The sequence below is a fragment of the Sorex fumeus genome, unplaced genomic scaffold (assembly GCF_029834395.1).
Source record: "Sorex fumeus unplaced genomic scaffold, SorFum_2.1 ptg000021l, whole genome shotgun sequence".
NCBI lineage: Eukaryota > Metazoa > Chordata > Mammalia > Eulipotyphla > Soricidae > Sorex > Sorex fumeus.
The window spans coordinates 14,821,934-14,841,026 of NW_026606078.1; the positions used below are offsets into that span (position 1 = coordinate 14,821,934).

At 39.0% G+C, this 19,093-nt stretch overlaps 1 pseudogene; it reads right to left on the bottom strand.

Annotated features, from left to right (window-relative positions):
* Positions 1-17,717: 17,717 nt before the first annotated feature.
* On the bottom strand, positions 17,718-17,814 carry LOC130023041 (uncharacterized; annotated as a pseudogene).
* Positions 17,815-19,093: the final 1,279 nt, after the last annotated feature.

Below are 19,093 nucleotides of genomic sequence, written 5' to 3' on the forward strand. Positions count from 1 at the left end.
TGATACATATTTTTCATGATGTTTTCTTTACACTTCCTCCTATGAAAATCACATCAAATAGAAAAATATGGATTGTTTTTCTTAGAATTATGAGTAACTACATTGTAGATAAACAACTTAAGACACCGAATGTAAATAAAGTTTTCCTTCCAAAAACATTTCTTGGAAAAAGATCCAGTAGTCCTTTTTGAAGTGGATCAAAAATGAGGGTAAACTTCAATGCATCCACAAGATTAAGTCGTATGTGAACCATAAGTAACAGGTACTCAACTCACAAGTCAAATGGAAACCTGATGATTACAATGGTAATAGTTGTAAAGAACCCAAAATGCCTAAATTAATGTAAGGTATCTTCCTTCTTGTTTCTGGCCTTGTAGTGATCATGCAGGATCCTGGCCAAAAAAACACATGCTTTTGTTTGTGTAACCTGGAAATTCTTAAGGGACAGATAGAGATAGTACTGGAGGGGATAAGGGACATGCCTTGTACACAGCCAATCCAGTTGAATCTCTGTCACAGTATACACTCTCCCGAATGTTCTAAGGGGTCACTCCAGAGTGTAGAGCCAGGAAGAACCCAAGATCACTGTCAGTTGTTGGTCCAAACTCTACACCACCCCAAGCCCCGCCCAATAAAAATTATTGGAATATAGGAAATCTCTTTGCCATCTCTGGGCCTCAGGTTTCTTCTTGTCCATTGAATGTTTCCCTTTCTCTTAGACTTCCTAGTTTGAAAAAGCTTCCATTCTACGAAATAGCATAGGACTCAATAGGAGGCAAGCTACAGGCATTTCTAGGGTAAGGAGAATTATCTGTAAGCAAGAAATCCAGGTACAGACACCATCACCTGGCTCTTCTACAGTTCTGTGTTCACTTTGGGAGCACGATACCAAATGCACTAAGTGCCAAAAAGTTCCAGGCTTTGAATCACCCCAAATTGTTGGAATTTTGGCAACTCAATTGACTGTTGGTACTAGAAGCATCTCGATGGCTTAAATTTTAAGTTCATATTGTTCCTCTCAGCGTTGAAGGAGATTATTAGTCTCACAGATTTTTTTCATCACCCTCCTTTTCCTTACAGAAAATTTTCAAAATCCATCTGTATTGGGAACTGCACATACTCTGCAGCTTTCCCTTCCCGTGGTGAACGATGCAGCTTCCCTAACAGGAAGTTTCTGAAACTACTCCAGAGAATCTGCTCCAGCTGGTAGTTCTGGCTTTGACTCCTGCCCTCAGCCTCTGGCACATCTTTATAACCACTGATGGGTAGTGCCTATATTTACAACATTTCAGCACAACAATGCTATCTGGAGTGTTTCACCAGAGTCATATATCTACCTCAGCTGCTTCCTACACAAGTGTTTTCGAATGAGATATTGCAGGAAGTGCTGAAGTGATGTCTTCCATGGGAGACTTTTTTATGACTATTCTTGACCAAGACACCGCTGTCTCTTCCATGTCTATGGCAGTTCGCTATGAGAAAACACTAGTTACCAACAACACGGTGTCTGTGTACCCATCACTTTCTGCCAGTCTTGTTGAGAGAAGACCATCTCAGGTTCCATATCAGAGTCAAAGCCTGTCACTTCCCTACCAGGAACGAAGCCAGGTGTATTACTATCATCAAGGCACTCTGGGAACTCTCCTTTCCGGCCTTCAGTCCTATGACTCGATGTTATACACTGGGCTAAATGGCTCTGCCCCCCAAGCTTACAGCAACTCATCGCGAGAAATGGTTAAGGTTCTCAAGGAGGTCCAGACCCCAAATAACCAAATACCAGCCTCCCAGTCTGGAATCAACTTCTCTCTGTCTGCTCAACCCATCACAGAATCGAGTTATCAAGGTGAGTAAAACGGAGAGAAGGGAAAGAAAATTAAAAAATTGGTGTCAAAAAAGAGGAAAACTGTTCGTAGACAGGTAGTATTCATATACACTGAGATTTTTAAATTAAAAAAAACTCAGTTCATGTTTTCTCCCCTCACTCATTTTACAGCATGTTATTTTCACACTCAGTATAAGACCTCCTAATGGAGATTGGAAGTTATGATAGTATAATGGACATCTATTTTTTTTTCCCTCCCGTTGATCGTCGATTTGCTCGAGAGGGCCCAGTAACGTCTCCATGGGAGACTTTATTGTTACTGTGTCCGGCATATCAAATACTCTCGGTAGCTTGCTGGGCTCTCTGAGAGGGGCAGAGGAATTGAACTTGGGTCGGCCATGTTGGCCGCTTGTAAGGCGAACGCCCTACCCGCTGTGCTATCGCTCCAGCCCTAAGTCTCTTATAATGAAACGTCAGGAGCAGAGAAAAAAATAGCACATTTTTTCCCTGATTATTTCATTTTTTTAATTTTTATTAGTTAAACGTCATGAGGGACATTTGTAGACTTACAAATTGTTGTGATTCGATTTCATTTATACAATGATGGAGTACTTATCCCTCCACCAGTGCCCATTCTCCAGCACCACGGTTCCCAGTATTTCTCCCACCACCCATACACCCAATCCCACTCAGCCTCTGTGGCAGGGAATGCCACATTTTTCACTTTTCTATTTCAGCAGTCCTCCAGAATTACCACACTAAAAGTAAAATACATGTCTTAAACTAGTATTTTGTTATTTTCTTAAGAAGTTTCAGAACTCTAATTGTAATGGTACCACTTTAACTTTCCCTTCCAAAAATGAACAGCAAGGTTCTGAATACACTTGTGGTTCAGAGATTCTGACTCAAATCATGAAACCTAGAATATGTACTTCAGCACAAATATCATAATGAAGTAGTGCTTCATTCATACTCTTATTCTATCATATTAACACCCTTTTATTTTTCCATGAAAGTGAATAAATTAACAGTACAAAACATTACAAAGCTAAGCTCTATATGCCACTTATTAGTTTGAAGATCTATAATTACTTTTTAAAAAAACCTTTTGTTTGGAGGACATTGAATCTGTGTCATAGACCGAAGTGCTCAGGGATTACTCCTGGATCTGTGCTGGGGAACACTGCTGAAGATGCTTAGGAGATAATAAGTGATACTAAAGATCAAATTGAGGTCAGATGTGCGCAGGGCCATTGCCTTAACAAATGTAATATTGCTCTTCCCAAGTCTCTTATTTTTCAAGTTAGTTTACACAGAAATTCTTTCAAATACAAAGAAAACCAAAAAACAAGAGCAACACATGACAAACAGTAAGAACTACAACATTTACCTCCAATCTTTGAGCACAGGACTTGTCCATTATCCGAAGAATACCCAGTAATAATCCATTGCCTATTGCTGGTAGGTGCACAGTTGTTGCACCACTAGTTTTGAGGACCGAATATCTCATTTTGCAGGCACTGATTTCTTCCTTGGTTCCTTTTTAGTGATGAATTTCCTGGGGATGGAGACTTTCCAGGAATCGCAACCTTCAGGGAAGACATTTGGTCTGACAGAAGTTTCTGAATTGCCCACATCTTGCAGTAGCAGGATTCAAAGACCTGAGAGTAATCCACCACCTGAGCTTCGGGAAAGTTCCCATAATATCTCCAGCCCAAAGTAACCTGGCGCTGAACCCAACTCCAACTCAGGAACAAAAAGTTAAGAATTTTGATCAGATGAAAACTGGTCTTTCAAAACCTCTGGAGACCTACCAGATCCCAGTAGACTTAGATCAATGCAAAGATCTGCAGGTAATGAACACCACTGACACCATCACTCTGAAGCAGGTGCAAGAAAATTCAAGTGGCACCAAGGGGACCTCCGATGCAGAATGGAAGAACAAAAAGGAGGCTTCTGAAACTCTTTACGGAGAACCCAAGGCCAAAATCCAGCCAAACGTCCGAGAATGCTTGCTAGGGGGAGCGGGGATTGTTCGTAATGCTGCAGTCAGTGATAGGTGTCCTGTGACCACGGCCAAAACTAACAGCAAACTTCACAAAGCTGCCTCCAGCAGGATCAGCAAGAAAAAGAGGCATGGGCAGCAGAAGACAAAAAACACCAGAGAAAACTCTAAGAAAGGTAACGAGTGTAAGCAGCCAGGGAAGAAGGTCAAGACAGAAGAAAAGCCAATCATTGTCAAGATGAAATGCAAGAAAAGTCAATCTGAGTTTTTCCAAGAGACCGTTAAAAAGCCCCGCCACTACCTAGGCATACACATGCTGGATTCTTTCCAAGTGTTTCATGCTCTGGGGAAGAAGAGTGATCCAAAACCTGGAATCTCTTCACCCTAGGTCCTGAGTAGCTCAAAGAAGCCTAAAGATGTCAAGCCATCCTCAGCTGTCAAGCCATGGCTACGTGCTACAGGGGATGGAAAAGGCCTTGAGAAAACTCAGGTCAAAGCACACAAACCAAGTAGCAGTGCTGAAAAAAGCTCATGTCCATCCCAGTCTGAGCAGCCACCTCCTGGGAAGGTCAAATTGGTACCTTTGTCTTTTCTTAACATGGGGAGTCCCCAAGTTCGACCTGTTCCTCAGAGACGACAATCTGTGGTCTCACATCGTCCTGCTGCAGCTTACCATGCCAAGCCTGGCTCTACCAATGCAGCTCAGCCAACTGCTGCCAATTCTTCCTGGTCAACCACTCCATTTTTGTCGATTCTCCCAAACTTGCTCAGTCCATTTCAACCAACCCATTTCGACCAGGTTTGCAGAACCCTACTAGCCGGCCTATTCGTCACCCCCCAGCTACTAGACCTCCTCCCTACAACAGCAGCTGGCACTTCCCTCCAACTGGAACCTCCTCCTCCCTTTGTGGACAAGCGGCAGTCGCCAACCAAACGTCAGAGTCAGTTTCTCCTCCAAGACCTCCGTTTCCAACTGATTCCATGGAGAAAGTCCAATGTTCCGGAGCCAGTCATGTCAAAGCCCAACACCAATGAGCAGAGACCAGAGCGTGAGACTATGAAAAGGAAGGCTCAGCAGGAGATTGAGAACGCTGCCAAACACACCTCTTTTTGTAAAAGTGCAAAACTTTATTGAGAGGGAAAAAGAGATGGACATCTCTTTCTACTATGGCTACGTAATGGGAGTAGCTGGAATGGTAGGTTGCACTCGAGGTACCAGATGGTTTTCCTAGGCAAACACTGACATGCCATACACCTTTTATTTATTCTAATATATTTTTTCAAATTAAAGAGAAGCATCATAGTTAATTGGTTGTTAATAAAAGTTATGAATTTTGAGATGCTGTCAACTGTGGTTCTTTTTGGGAGTGGCTGGGTGTTGAAGGATGGGATGGGAAAGAATGGGAAGTTAGAGATAGGAAAAAGGGTGAATAGACAAGACTCTACGAAATACAAACTTGGTCCAGGGTTATAAAATCCATCAGATGGGAAATTGCATGGGCCTGATGAAGAGTGTGGTAGGGTCAGAGGAAGAGTATAGCCTACAGGGCATTTGCTCTGCAACCAAGATGGACTCAGTTCATTTCTTGCAGTCTTTTATGGTCCCCAGAGACCCACCAGATCTGAAACATGAGCACAGAGTCAGGAGTAAGACCAGAGCACAATCAAGTATGCCCCATACCTGGTTTCCTCCACAAGAAATTGGGAGAAATGGCACGGTCTGCAGTTTTTGGTTAAAAGAATAATATTGGAATAGGCTGAGGAAGGCAGATGAGTCTAAGATGACCAGAAGAAAAGTAAAAATTCTTCCATGGAGGCTGTGTTTACGCCTCATGGCCACTTTTCAAAAATAACCAAATTTGAGACACATCACTAAAAGTTTTTTGTGGTCTATCCATAAATGATGCCTGGGGGATCCGAACGCATACACTGGGGAATAAACCTACAAGATGAGTGATCAACGCCCTCAGAGACATTCAAGGATGACTCTTAACAGGGACAAAACCAAGAGAACAATTGAAGCATGAAGCCAGAAGATCAGCTCCTGGGAGATGCAAGGATAAGTCCCCATGTCCTCGGGCCCTCTGTTCAGTACCCCTAGCTGCAACATTTCACTTATTCCCAGCAATATTCAGAGTTGCTGTTACGGTGACACTTCACTAGCGTGTTTTCACAATGCGGTCCATTGCCTCTGTAAGTCTTTGGATTTGTAAACTCACCAAGGTAGCGAAGTCAGTTATCAGGAAATTTCTGGTGGGGGGAGCTCAAATTATATTAGCTTGAGGGGCTGGTCCTTGGTCTTCCATGGTCCCTGGTTCCTGTAGCCTGCTCTAAACATCGCTGTTAACTGCAGCTCACACAAGAACCAACGTTATAAATGGCTTTGGGGCTGCGTTGCCGGAGGTACCGGACTAAAACATGCGCACTAGGTCACCACTTCCAAAGCAGTAGGTACCGGTTCTCCTTCAGAGTGGAAGGTGGTGGTGGAAAGAGATGGCCCTAGGAGACTCAATGGGGTGATGAATGAATAGGAAGGAAACCGGGACGGGTAGAGAACTGGACAGCTGGTGATCATCATGGGATAGTTGGTGGATGTTTTTCAAATGAGTTAAAATATTATTTGTAAATAAGATTCAAAACAAAAATACGAAAATAAGATAGGTTCCAAAGAACAAGTTACATATAAGACCGAGAGAGCTGAAAGGGCTGACATTCGTTCTGGAGCTTTGAATCATTCCATTTACTATATATGTTACTTTCACATCACTTAGCTGTGGAGAGGAATAGTGAGAAACAGAATGCCACCAGAAAAGCAAACTGGATGACCACCTTCAAAAAAATCCAGGTGGAAGGTGTTCACATGGATCCGAAATGCAAATATATGTTAACAGGAACATATTTTTAACCAACTCTGTTTGGTACCAGTAACTACTTTGTTGAAAATGGGGGGAAATGAACGCTGTTCTGACTGACCTGACACTAACCAGTCAATAGATTTTCCCAGGAAAGGGTAGTTGACTGGCTGGGAAAAGAAAAACGTGAAAAGTGTTTTGCTACCATTAATGTATGGCTCGAGGAAAATGATCCCAATCAACTCTCAAAACTAACAAGCTTCAACTCCCTTGAAAGAAAGTTGTATTAACTGAGGAAAAAATGCTGGGAGAAAAGTCTGAAATGATGGGAAAAGAGACAATAAGTGCAAAAGGAAGGACTTGAAATTTGGCGAAAACAAAGCTTGAAACAACAAGATCTGGTGGGAACATGATTTACTGGGAATGGGATCTGAGGAGGAGAAGAGTAATATCAGGGATGTGAACAAGGAAAATCCAAGTTAAGGAAGACTTAGCTAACTGACTACTCCATGGGAAACATGGTTCCAAGAATACCAGAACTTACCAAGGAATTTACTTTAATTTTCTTTCTTTTATATGGTCAATTACAACATGCATTCTTTGCCTTCTTAAAACACAATTTGGAGTGTTCATTTCTTTCTCAATATTCTGTTCATTTGCGTAAGCATCTTAAACAACTGATGGATAACAGAATTATTTGATCAGACTTTTTTTTTACTTTAATGTTTAGTTGAGATTACTGAAAACTAGGTCTAAAGTGAACTTTGTCTTGATTGGTACAAGTAGAGAAGAGAGGACTAGGGATGGAATTAGAGATTATAGGGTACCACATTTAGTTCCTAATAAAACAAATAAAGCACAGTGTCCCAAATAGACTATTGAAAAAAATATTCATGTCAATTTAACCTGTAAATTCAGCATTTTCTATATTAAATTAAAAATGAAAGAATGTTCCTATATTTGGTCTTTTAAAGGCATTCCAGGTTGGTTAAGGAAACAAACACTGCCTATGAAATCATAGCAACATAACCATAAAAACCTGATTACTACTTAAATTTCCAAGAATGTCAGTGCTAAGAATTATTTCCCTGGATTTCCTTAGTGTACATGATAGTCATATGAATACACCTGTGTGAATATATCGCTGGTATCTAATTTAGAGAATAGATATATAGAGATTAGATCACATAGTTGAGTGTGATCTCAACTTTTCTACACACTCCCATGCCCCACACACCCAAAGACTTGTACTAATCCTTATAGATCCAGGACTTTTCCTCCTCCCCTCTCCCAGAGTCTTTTAAAATTTCTTTTCAAGTACTAATGTGATGAGCTTTAGAAAATGTTGAGTTAAACTTAATTGTTGTCATTTAGCTTTTAGATAGAGAACCAAGAAAATATTATTAAAAGAGTATTTTTGTATTCTTTGAAAATGGTAATAAGAACATTATCCTTGAGTCCCTCAATAGACATTATATAAAGAATTTTGTGAGGAATTCCCTGTACAAATCAATACTCGAAGAAATAAATGACTTCTCTGAATGAGGATGAACTGGGACATTTCAAAGTATCAATCAGTGAATCAACCTGAATCATAGCATCCTATAGCTAAAAATGATCTTGATTTAATCTAGTCAACACCATTACATTTTTTTCTTATACCAGCTGATAGCACTTTTAATTTTTTAGTTTTTGTTTATTTATTTTTATTAGTGAAACACCATGAGGTGCAGTTGTAGACTTACATACCTTTGTACTTGGGTTTCAGTTTTACAAGAATCAAGTACCCATCTCTCTACCAGTGCCCATTCTCCACCACCAAGGAACCCAGTGACCCTCCCACCCCCCATCTCCCCCACTTTGACCCAACTCAGGGCATTCACTTTTGCTTTTTCTTTGTTTTAGGGTGTTGTGGTTTGCAATGGAGGTCAATACCATTACATTTCCAAAGAAGAACATAGGCCCCTATATGTTCAAGACACTACTACTGTCCTGCGGTTCTTCCCACCATGTACCCTGCTCCAGGACAGCCCCTTGGAAATATGCTGGGAAGGACAACTGGATGTTCCTTTCCTCACACTGACCTGGAAGACTCTTGCTGATTCTCAACCACATCAACTATTTCATTTGTTGCCTGATATCACCTCCTGTCCTTTACTTTTATAAAAAAAATATTTGATTTGTTTCTGGAATATAAGAAAAAAATTAAATGGACTATTAAACAAAAGCAAAATCAAACCTTTACACTCTGACATCAAAATCGACCTTATAGGAGGGGAAGTAAATGACTGAAATGGGTAGGGAAGTGTTGTTAGTTAGTTGTGGACAGTAGCTGGATATTTGACAGTGCATGGAGTATGAATACACAGTTCCAGAGATCAGGGACTCTGTACTTGAAGCGAATACAGTTTGTAAACTTGTCATCACAATTATATGTCCATATGAAATTTATCTACGTATGCTTTGTGCCTTCCTTGCATGTATGTGTTATGCATTCCTTTATCATGGCCTCAGAAATGCATCTGGGGGGACTCGGAAAATTAGTTAAGCCCCAAGTATGGGGAGAGAAGTAGTAAATAATTGGAGGAGGAAGAAATATGAGTTGGAGCTTAAGAGCCGTGTAAGAGGAATATATAGATATGTATGTGTGTGTAAATACACATATATATGTATAAATATATATATGGGCTGGAGTCATAGCACAGTGGGTAAGACGTTTGCCTTACACGTGGCCAACCTGGGTTCGATTGCTCTCCTAATCTCAGAGAGCCCGGAAAGCTACTGAGAGTAACCCTCCCTCATGGCAAAGCCTGGCAAGCTACCTGTGAAGTATTCGACATGCCAAGAACAGTAACAACAAGTCTCACCATAGGGACGTTTCTGGTGCCTGCTCGAGCGAATCAGTGAACAATGGGAGGACAGTGCTACAGTGCTATGGTTAATTCAAACGTTGTTTATGTAAAATATGAAAGAATCAAATAAATATTCTATAAAGCTGATTACACCTATCAAATTAATATAACTTTAAATAGTATTTAGAAATGAAGTTGAAGAATTTTAAGGCTATAGAAAGATATTGACAATATATCAAGAAACACATGGATTTTTGAGGAGCAAGAACACGTACCTGTTGTCCTTTCTTAAGGTTATTATTTTTGGCATTTATAGAATATGCTTTCCCTGAGTTTTTGTTAATAGCTTCCATTTTTTAGAAAGCATCATAATAAATCATATTTTTTTAAAAAATTAAAAAAAGTTCTGTTAGTGAGTGGATTCTGTATGTTTGGAACCTGGGAAGTATTTTCCTATGTAATTTACATTAAACATGATATTTATAACAGAAATACCATCTGCAGTAGTATTCACAATAGCCAGAAGAAACTATGGTATACCTAGACAATTGAATACTACGCAGTTGGCAGGAAACTGACATCATGAAATTTGATTATAAATGGATGTACAGGGAAGAATATCATGCTCAATGAAATCAGTCAGAAGGAAAAGGGTATACTGATTGGACTACCCCATTTTTTGGTATAAAAAACCAGAATGTGAGACTAATACCCAAGGATAGCAGAAACACAGGCCATGATAATTGGTCAATGGTTGGACGCTTGCCACAAGTGCTGAAGGCGAGCATTTGGAATAAAGAAGGGACCGCTATGACAATGATAGTTGGAAGTGATTACTCTGGGTGAGAACTGAGTCCTGAAAGTAGGTAAAGGAATAAACGTGAGAACCTCTCCCTCTCTGTATTACAATCCATAATGCCCAAAGGATGTGTGTGTGTGTGTGAGTGGGAGAGAGAGAGAGAGAGAGAGAGAGAGAGAGAGAGAGAGAGAGAGAGAGAGAGAGAGAGAGAGAGAGAGAGAGAGAGGTGCCTGCCATAGTGTAGAGACAGTAGGCTGTCAGGTGGGGTTTGGGGTTGGGAGAGGGAGTGGTGGGAGAGAAACTGGGGACATTAACAATGGAACTGTATACTAGTGGAGGTTAGGTGTTAAAATATCCTATGATTGAAACTGAATCATAAAAAGGTTTGTAATATGTGTCTCCTGCAGATTCAATACAAAAACATGATATTTAGATTCTACCACCTTAACTAACCTATGAATTTGCTGAAATTTATTTTTATCACCTTGGCTGGGCTCATTGCATGGATGTCTGTGTGGTAAAACTTTTTCATTTTATTCGGACTGAAGAGACAAAAATCATAGGGTTGGGACTTCTGGTGGAAGGAGAGAAGAGCACAAAACACCCTGTTGACCACACCTCAGCAGGGTCACCTAACTTGCATGATGACAGACCTCCTTCACTGATTCCTTCTTTTGTAATGTGAAAAAATGAAAAGACTTTGCAGGCTGACAAGGGGTTGTCTCCTCCAGTTCTCACTATTTTCTTTTCGATCAGAATTGTTTAAAGATTATTTGAAAAATTTGGAGCTTAATGATTTGTTCTCATATATTTCCCCTACATGGTATCAGTGGGCATTGATCCAGGAAGGCCAGCATGAAAAAGTTGAGATGTATGTCTTAACCACCAATGCCAACACTACTATAAGTACGGAACCCAAAGTACAATAGTAAAAATTCAAAATGTGTTTGTCAAGGAAATCGGTGGGAATGCAGGGAGAAATGGGTAATTTGTTGGTGGAGGGATGCAGACACTGGTGGTGTGATTAGAATTGGAATGTTGTATGACAAATCTGCAATATAAATGACTTTAAAAATCAAAATTGCCTAAATTTAAAAAAAAAGGAGAAGTCGACTTATGTCTATATTTCAAGAAGGCTTGTCTTGGCAAATTTTGGCAGGGAGATCATAGTTGGTAGAGAGAGGGAGAAAGAAAGGGAGAGTTGACAGTTGGGAAGAGAAGCCTGAATATCATGGAAGAGATGAAACCTGATCTTAGAAGATTTGGAGCCATCAGAGTTTAGTGAGTTAAATGGTGAGAACATTGCAGTTTAGATACTTAAATAGTGAGATTGGTTTCAGTCATCAGCACTGTATATATAGAAAGAGTTCGAAGACCTCACAGATATTTAGGCTATAATAACTAACAAGGGAAGCGTTTTTTTCCTGAAGCACTATGTATGGATAATATATTGCCAGGAAAATGATAAAAAGTTGGTTCTCTTTTACACATATTAATACATTAGAGATGAAAACTTTTATACAAAGGAATCTATCATGTTGTCCTGTTGCTCCGTTTTCTCGTCATCATTCCATTCTCCACCATGACCCTACCTAATCAGGGCTCGCCACATTTCTCAGCAGTATCACCACATAGCCTAAGAGCATGTGTTAACTGCCGGTAGCTCACAGCTCTCATGTTTGCCCCCAATCCAAGCCAGAGCCATCCTTCTGAAACCATAGATATTTGCTGAAGGCCCGTTCTTCCTTGAAGTGGCAGTCATGGTTTACCTCTTCTTAATCATTGTGTTTACAAATTTAGATGAATGTCACTTGTCACTATACTAGTGACAGGGATTTTCCAAACTATGGTAAGCATAAACATTTCCCTTACCCCCACGAATTTTGGGCTAGTTATTTTCTATCCACTGCTAATAATTTGTGATAATGAGGAAACAGAACTGAAGTAAAAACAGGGACATTTGTCAATTTGGTGCCATGACTAATCAGTCTTAGTATAAGTATATATTTCTAGGAAAAAAAAACAGAAGAAAAGGAGTTGGTTTCTAGCAAAGAATGCCAAACCTCTGCCAAGAAATCATTTGAAAATAAAATTTCTGACTATGTACTGAACATGATTGACACTCAATGCCTCTTTTGCAGACCACAACACCCGAAAGGAGAGAGAGAACAAAAGGGAATGCCATGCCACAGAGGCAGGGTGGGATGGGGGGTATTGGTGTGGGAGTGATACTGGAATCCATGGTGGTGAAAAATGGGCACTGGCGGAGGAATGGGTATTTGATCATTGTATAATCGAAACCCAAGCACTAAAATTTGTAAATGTACAACTGTACATCATGGTGTTTCACTAATAAAAATTTAAAAAAAAATAAAGTAAATTTTTTTTTGTCTGCGAGAGATCAAGCAGATGGGAACCTGACTGAAGGCAAAAGATTAAATTGGTTGACTTTTATTTTTCCTTGAGTATATTAATTTGATTTTGGAGTCAATTTATATGAGAGTTCATCAAGATACAGAAATCTTTAGCGCTTCTCTTGTTCAAAAGTATAGTGATACACCATATCTCTATCTCACATTATTTTTATTTCTGATAGTTTGACACAAAACATACGTCAAAATCATAGATAAATGTAAATTATTTAAATACTTTTTTGATTATGTAAAATTATCTTATAGAATTACATTATAGAATTTCATAAATTTTAGGATTATGCAGAATCAACGTGCATGTATCATATTACACTCACTACTGAAAGGCCTACTCTGTCATTCACCATTGTTCAGTTTTTTCACTTTGATTATACTTTTCGACCTGGTAACTAAATAGTCTCATCGTTCTAAAGTTTGTTTTTATTGCTTTGAAAAGATCAAACTTATGCAATTTTCAACATTGGATGAAACTAGAGGATATCATGCATGTAAAGATAGCCCTAAGGAAATGAACAGATACAGAGAGATTTTTCTCATATGTGGGATGTAAAGACACACAGCAAGGTAGAAACAAAGGTTCAAGAGCAATGTAAGGGGAGAACTGATCCACGCAATTGAGTCAGGGGATTGAGAGTGAGGGATTATGGGGGATTGGGGGAGAGGGAGGGTTTATTCTTTGAGAGAATGAGGAGTGTCATGTTGGAATTTGTGTATGAGAAACCATTGTTAATTGAATTATAAATCATAGAATATAAATAATGTTTTAGACGTTTGTCTTTCTCATTTTATTCTTTTAATTTGTTTTCTCCATATGCCACATATGCATGAACTTGTAGGATGCGTATCTTTCTCTGCCTGGTTTATGTCACTAAACATAATTTCCTCATGTTATCCATTTTATATACAAATAATAAGACGATTTCACTTCATACAAATGAGTAGTATTCCATTGCTTTACCACCTTTCATTTTCAAAATTTGTGGTTTACAAGATGCAAATATTGGTTTTAACAATGCTCTGGTGTTTTAAAATTTTTAGTTTAGTGAAGCTAAATAAATTTTACTGAAAAACACTCAGAAACTTGTGAAACAGGTGTAGGGTGGAATGGAATATTTGTTCAAACGAGAACAGTCATTTAACAAAGCAAGCAAAGAGAGTCATAGAGAAAGGAAGCACGGTATTTCTTCTTATGAGAACAAAAGCTTGAGGACCAAGCCCACTCTGGTAGTTTAGGAATAAGAACTTGGAGTGGTATGAACTTAACTTGTGCACTTTAGGGGAGAACCTGAGTGAAACTATTAGAAGTACTTTCAAGAGCATGTAAACTAGAGTCTGCACTTGGAGTGAGGTGGGTAGAGAGTTCTTTGGGGAGATCCGAACTATGGAGAACAGTAATATTATAACATTAATGATCGTATCTTACCGTGGGATTCCAAAAAAATCTGTAACAGTGGCATCAGAAATGATAACATTCTTAGGTATTTGGATTTCCTGTGGAATCAACGTAAAGGCTGAGTTTATGCTCTGGATGCCTCCACCTGAAACAAGGTCAACAAATCATGAATGAAAAATTACAAGTTACATGGATCAAGGATTCTGATCCCAGTGGAAGGCTAGCTTTCGGGTGGACAATTTCTACTGATGGCCTGATGTAGATTCTGATCCTGGGACACGTAACAGAAAGGAGGTAGTGACAGGTATCCTCAGAAGTGAAGCCTCTGAGACAGATTCATTCATGCCAACTTATGGGTTATCAATGTTTGCTCATGGCTGCTACCATTATAACATGCCATTCAATGGTTCTGTGGTTTCAATTTACTGTGTCAATGTAAAGATGAAGTTTCTAAATGGAAGGTAAAAATCTGAGGTCCTCAAGATGATGAATTATGGGGAGGGGGGGAGCTGGAGCGATAGTACAGCAGGTAGGGCATTTGCCTTGCACACAGCATACCCAGGTTAGATTCCCAGCATCCTGTATGGTCCGCCCAAGCACCGTGAGGAGTAATTCCTGAGTGCAGAGCCAGGAGTAACCACTGTGCATCGCCACGTGTGACCCAAAAACGCAAGAAAATGATGATCTGGGATTGATCCTTAGCATTGCAAACAGCATTATTTTTTAATTTTTAATTTTTTTCTTTCTTGCTTGCTTGCTTGCTTGCTTTTTTGTTTCCCTTAGCTTTAATGTCATGAAGGGATCTTCCCACATTTTTCTCCATATATCGTAAGAATTCAGGTATGATAGTGAAGTCTTTAATACATTTGATCTGACTTTGTGCCTGGCACTATAAAGAGGTCTGAGTTCATTTTTTTTGCATGCTGCTGTCCACTTTTCCCAGCACCAGTTGCTGAAGAGACTTCCTAACTCAACTCCATATTTCTTGAGCATTTATGAAAGATTAGGTAATAATAATCTGAGGGCCAGCGTCAGGATATTTGACTATATTCCATTGATCTGAGGTCTGTCTTTATCTGAATATCATGGTATTTGGATGACTACAACTTTGTAGTAGGGATTGAAGTTGGGGAAAGTGTTCCCTTCTTCTTTTTACCAAAGATTGCTTTAGCTCTTCATGGGAGTTTATGGTTGTGTATGAGTTTCAAGAGTGTTTAATCTATTTATTTGAAAAATGTTATGGGTATCCTTATAGAAAGTGCATTAAATCTTTATAGAGCTTTGGGTGTATTGCCATTTTCACAGTGTTAAACCTCTCAATCCATGAGCATGGGATGTGATTCCATTTCCTCATATACTCTCTTATTTCGTGAAGTAGTGTTTTGTAGGGGTTCTTTTTTTTTTTGGTATAGTTGCTTAACCTTTTTAGTTGATTCCAATATACTCGATTTTCTGAGTTATTATTGTGAATGGGATTGTTTTTCTCTATCTCTTTTTTCTCTTTCATTATTAATATATGGGAAAGCCATGGCGTACCAGATATTGATTTTGTAATATGCTACTTTACTAAACAAATCTATTGTTCCCAGGAGCTTTTTTGGAGATTATTTGGGATTTTCTAAGTATAGTATCATGTTATCTCCAAATAGTAAAAGCTTGATTTCTTCCTTTTTGATATGGATGCCCTTGATATCTTTTTTTTTTACCAAAATCATATGGCAAGTACTTCAAGTACTATGAAGAATAGGAGTGTTGAGAGGGGGTAACTTGTTTTGTGCCTGATTGTATTCTGGAATTCTATTTCATTGATTTCTGCTCCAAGCCTTTGGTTTTTCCCCGTGGAGAATAATACTTGCTGTGGGTTTGTGGTAATTTACTTTGACTATATTGAGGAAAGTACTTTCAACTCCCATTTTGTTGAGAGTTTTTCATCATGAATGGGTCCTGGATCTCATCAAATGCTTTATCTACATCTATTGATATGATCTTATGACCTTTATCTTTATCTTATTGAGATTGTGTATTCTGTTGATTGACTAGAGAATGTTAAGCCATCCTTGCATCCCCAAGCTAAACCTATTTGGTCATAGTGTGTGATCTTTTGTTGAGTTTTTTCTAGATTCTCTTTGCTGGTATTTTATTGAAAATTTTTGTATCTGTATTCACAAAGGAAATAGGTCTGCAATTTTCTTTTTTTGTGATGTCTCTGTCGATTTCAGTATTAGGGTGATCTTTGCCTCATAGAAACTATTTGGGAGTATTTCTCTTTCTTCAATTTCCTGGAAAATCAAAAAAATGTTGGAAGCAGTTCCTCTTTAAAGGATTGAAATATTTCACTATTGAATCCATCTGGGCCCTGGATTCTGTTTGGGGTATAATTTTGACCATCATTTCAATTTCCTTGGTAGTGATAGGTTCAAGTATTCCGAATCTTCTTGGTTCAGTCTTGGGAGGTAATTGGAATCCAATAATTTATCAATTTTTTCAAGATTCTCTCATTTCCTGCTGCAAAGATTCTCAAAATAATCTCTGATGATCCTATGGATTTCTGTACTTTCTATTAGGATACCCCCCTTTGCATTTCTGATTCGATTTATTAGAATTCTTTCTCTTTGTTTCTTTGACAGGCTTCTCATGGTTTATTGATCTTATTTATTTTCTCAAAGAACCAGTTTTTGTTCTTATTGGTCTTCTGGATTGTATTTTGGGATTCTAGCTCATTGATGGCTGGTACAAGTTTTATTATTTCCTTCCTCCAGCCTAGTTTGGACTACTTTTGTTGCTTATTTTCCAAAATCTTGAGCTCTAATTTATTCATGTAGGCCCTTTCTTTCTTCTGATGAATTCTGGCAGAGCTATAATCTTTCCTCTTAACACTGCTTTTGCTGTGTCCCACAAGTTCTGATAGTTAGTGTCCTCATTCACATTTGTTTCTGGAACCTTTTTATTTCCGCTTTGATTTCTTCTCTAAGCCAACAGTTGTTCATTACTTCCCTTAAATAAAATATTTCCTTGAAGAGCTTCAGTTTGTTTGATCTATCGAGAAGTGACAAAGAAGTGTTGAAATCTCCTACTAGTATTGTGTTGCTATCAATGTTTTTCTATAAGTCTATTAGAAGTTGTTTTAAAGTATTTTGCTGGTCTGTCATTAGGACCATATACATTGAGGAGGGTGAGTTCTTTCTGATGTACATATCCCATGATCATTAAGACATGACCTTCACTGTCTCTGATAACCTTTAGCCTGAAGTCCATGTGGTCTGATACTAGTATGGCCACTCCAGCTTTGCGGAGGTGATATTTTCTTGAAAACTTGTTTCCCAGCCTTTTACTTTTAGCCCATGGGTGCTTTGATTGTTCAGACATGTTTCTTGCAGGCAGCAGAATTTTGGGTTCAGTTTTCTAATTCATCTCCCTATTCTGTGCCTCTGAATTGGCACATTTATTCCATTGACATTGAGAGAGATTGTTGTTTTGGGGATTTGTGCTCTCTTTCTGTATAATTTTTATACTTGTGGGGATTGTCTTAGCTTAAAGTATACCTGTTAATTCTTCTTGCAACAAAATTATGGAATGCTTTACAAGTTTGCATGTTATCTCTGTGCAAGGACAATGCTCATCATTTTATCATTTCAATTTTAGTATATGTGTTATCAAACCTAGTAGGAGTTAATTTTTCCATATTTTTCCATATTTTTCTCTTCTTATTACTTTGAGTGTTGTCCTTCCTCACTCCTATGGCAGACAATGATTCCTAATCAAGGAATGTATTTCAAAGCAGCATGAATAAATAGATTTAGAACTTTAATGTCCCAGAAATAAAAATATGGTTTTTACTATATTATCATTTACCATACCCCAGGCATCAGTTTTACAAAATAATTCTTTTGGAAGATGGTATATGAGTTTGTTTAATGTTGTTCCCTGAATCCTTCATTAAGAACATTAAAATAGAGCCTTTTGCTGTTCTCACCTCAGTCCTGTGTACATCTCCAGGTAAAGGTGGATGGTGTTGTCTACACTTTGACCACCTTGAATGTATGTAGGATTTTTCTCCTGAAGGATGAGGTGAGGATCATATTGATGATTTCATTCCACCTTATTACAAGTTCAACTTGAACGGAAGGTGAGACTCATGAGGCTCCTATAAAGGACAGAACAAAGGGTCTCAGTGAAGTTTAATGGCCAACTCACATTAACAACATAGATGACTCAAAGTAACCTGTGTGCATCTTTGTGTATAGTGAGTTTCATATCTACTGATAGTGATTCTCAGTCATGACACATGGACAAAACAGACCTGTAATTAAAAATCTAGTTCTCTGAGCAGAGTGGGGTCTCTGAGGTGATTGAACAAGTGTGTAGTAATTTATTACTAAGCACATAAGTATTTTGAATGATGTGTACTTTTCGATCTAAAATTAATTCCAAATATGTCTAAAACGACAGTGTCCTGACCTCGCACATGGCTTTCCTCACCGAGGCCCCTTGGAGGTGCCGGGGTGAATTTCCCTCACCGACCTGATTAGAGCCCCGGCAGCTGAAGACCTCTGCAACCAGCCATAGGTACGCTTAAGACCACCCTTCCCAAGCTTGAAGGAGCCTCATGCATGAAGGAACTGAAAGAAGAACCCAGATGTGCGGGACCGGGGGATGAGAACTCCATGGCTGCTCAGATCAAGATTGTGCCCCCTCCTTCCAGATCCCCCATCTTCTAATAATTAAGTGCTACAACCACGAACTGCCCCTGGATCCATGTAATGCCATCAATGGCCAACATCCAGAGACTGGATCTTATTTAGAAGACAGCAACTCTGATTGTCCAGTTCTCACAATCAGAGAACCTGTTAGGCTTCTGCGAGAATCTGGCCCGCATAGCGGAGTCTTTGTTTCTGGTCACTGTTTCTTTTGAGGTACAGAAGCTGCTTAATTTAAGAT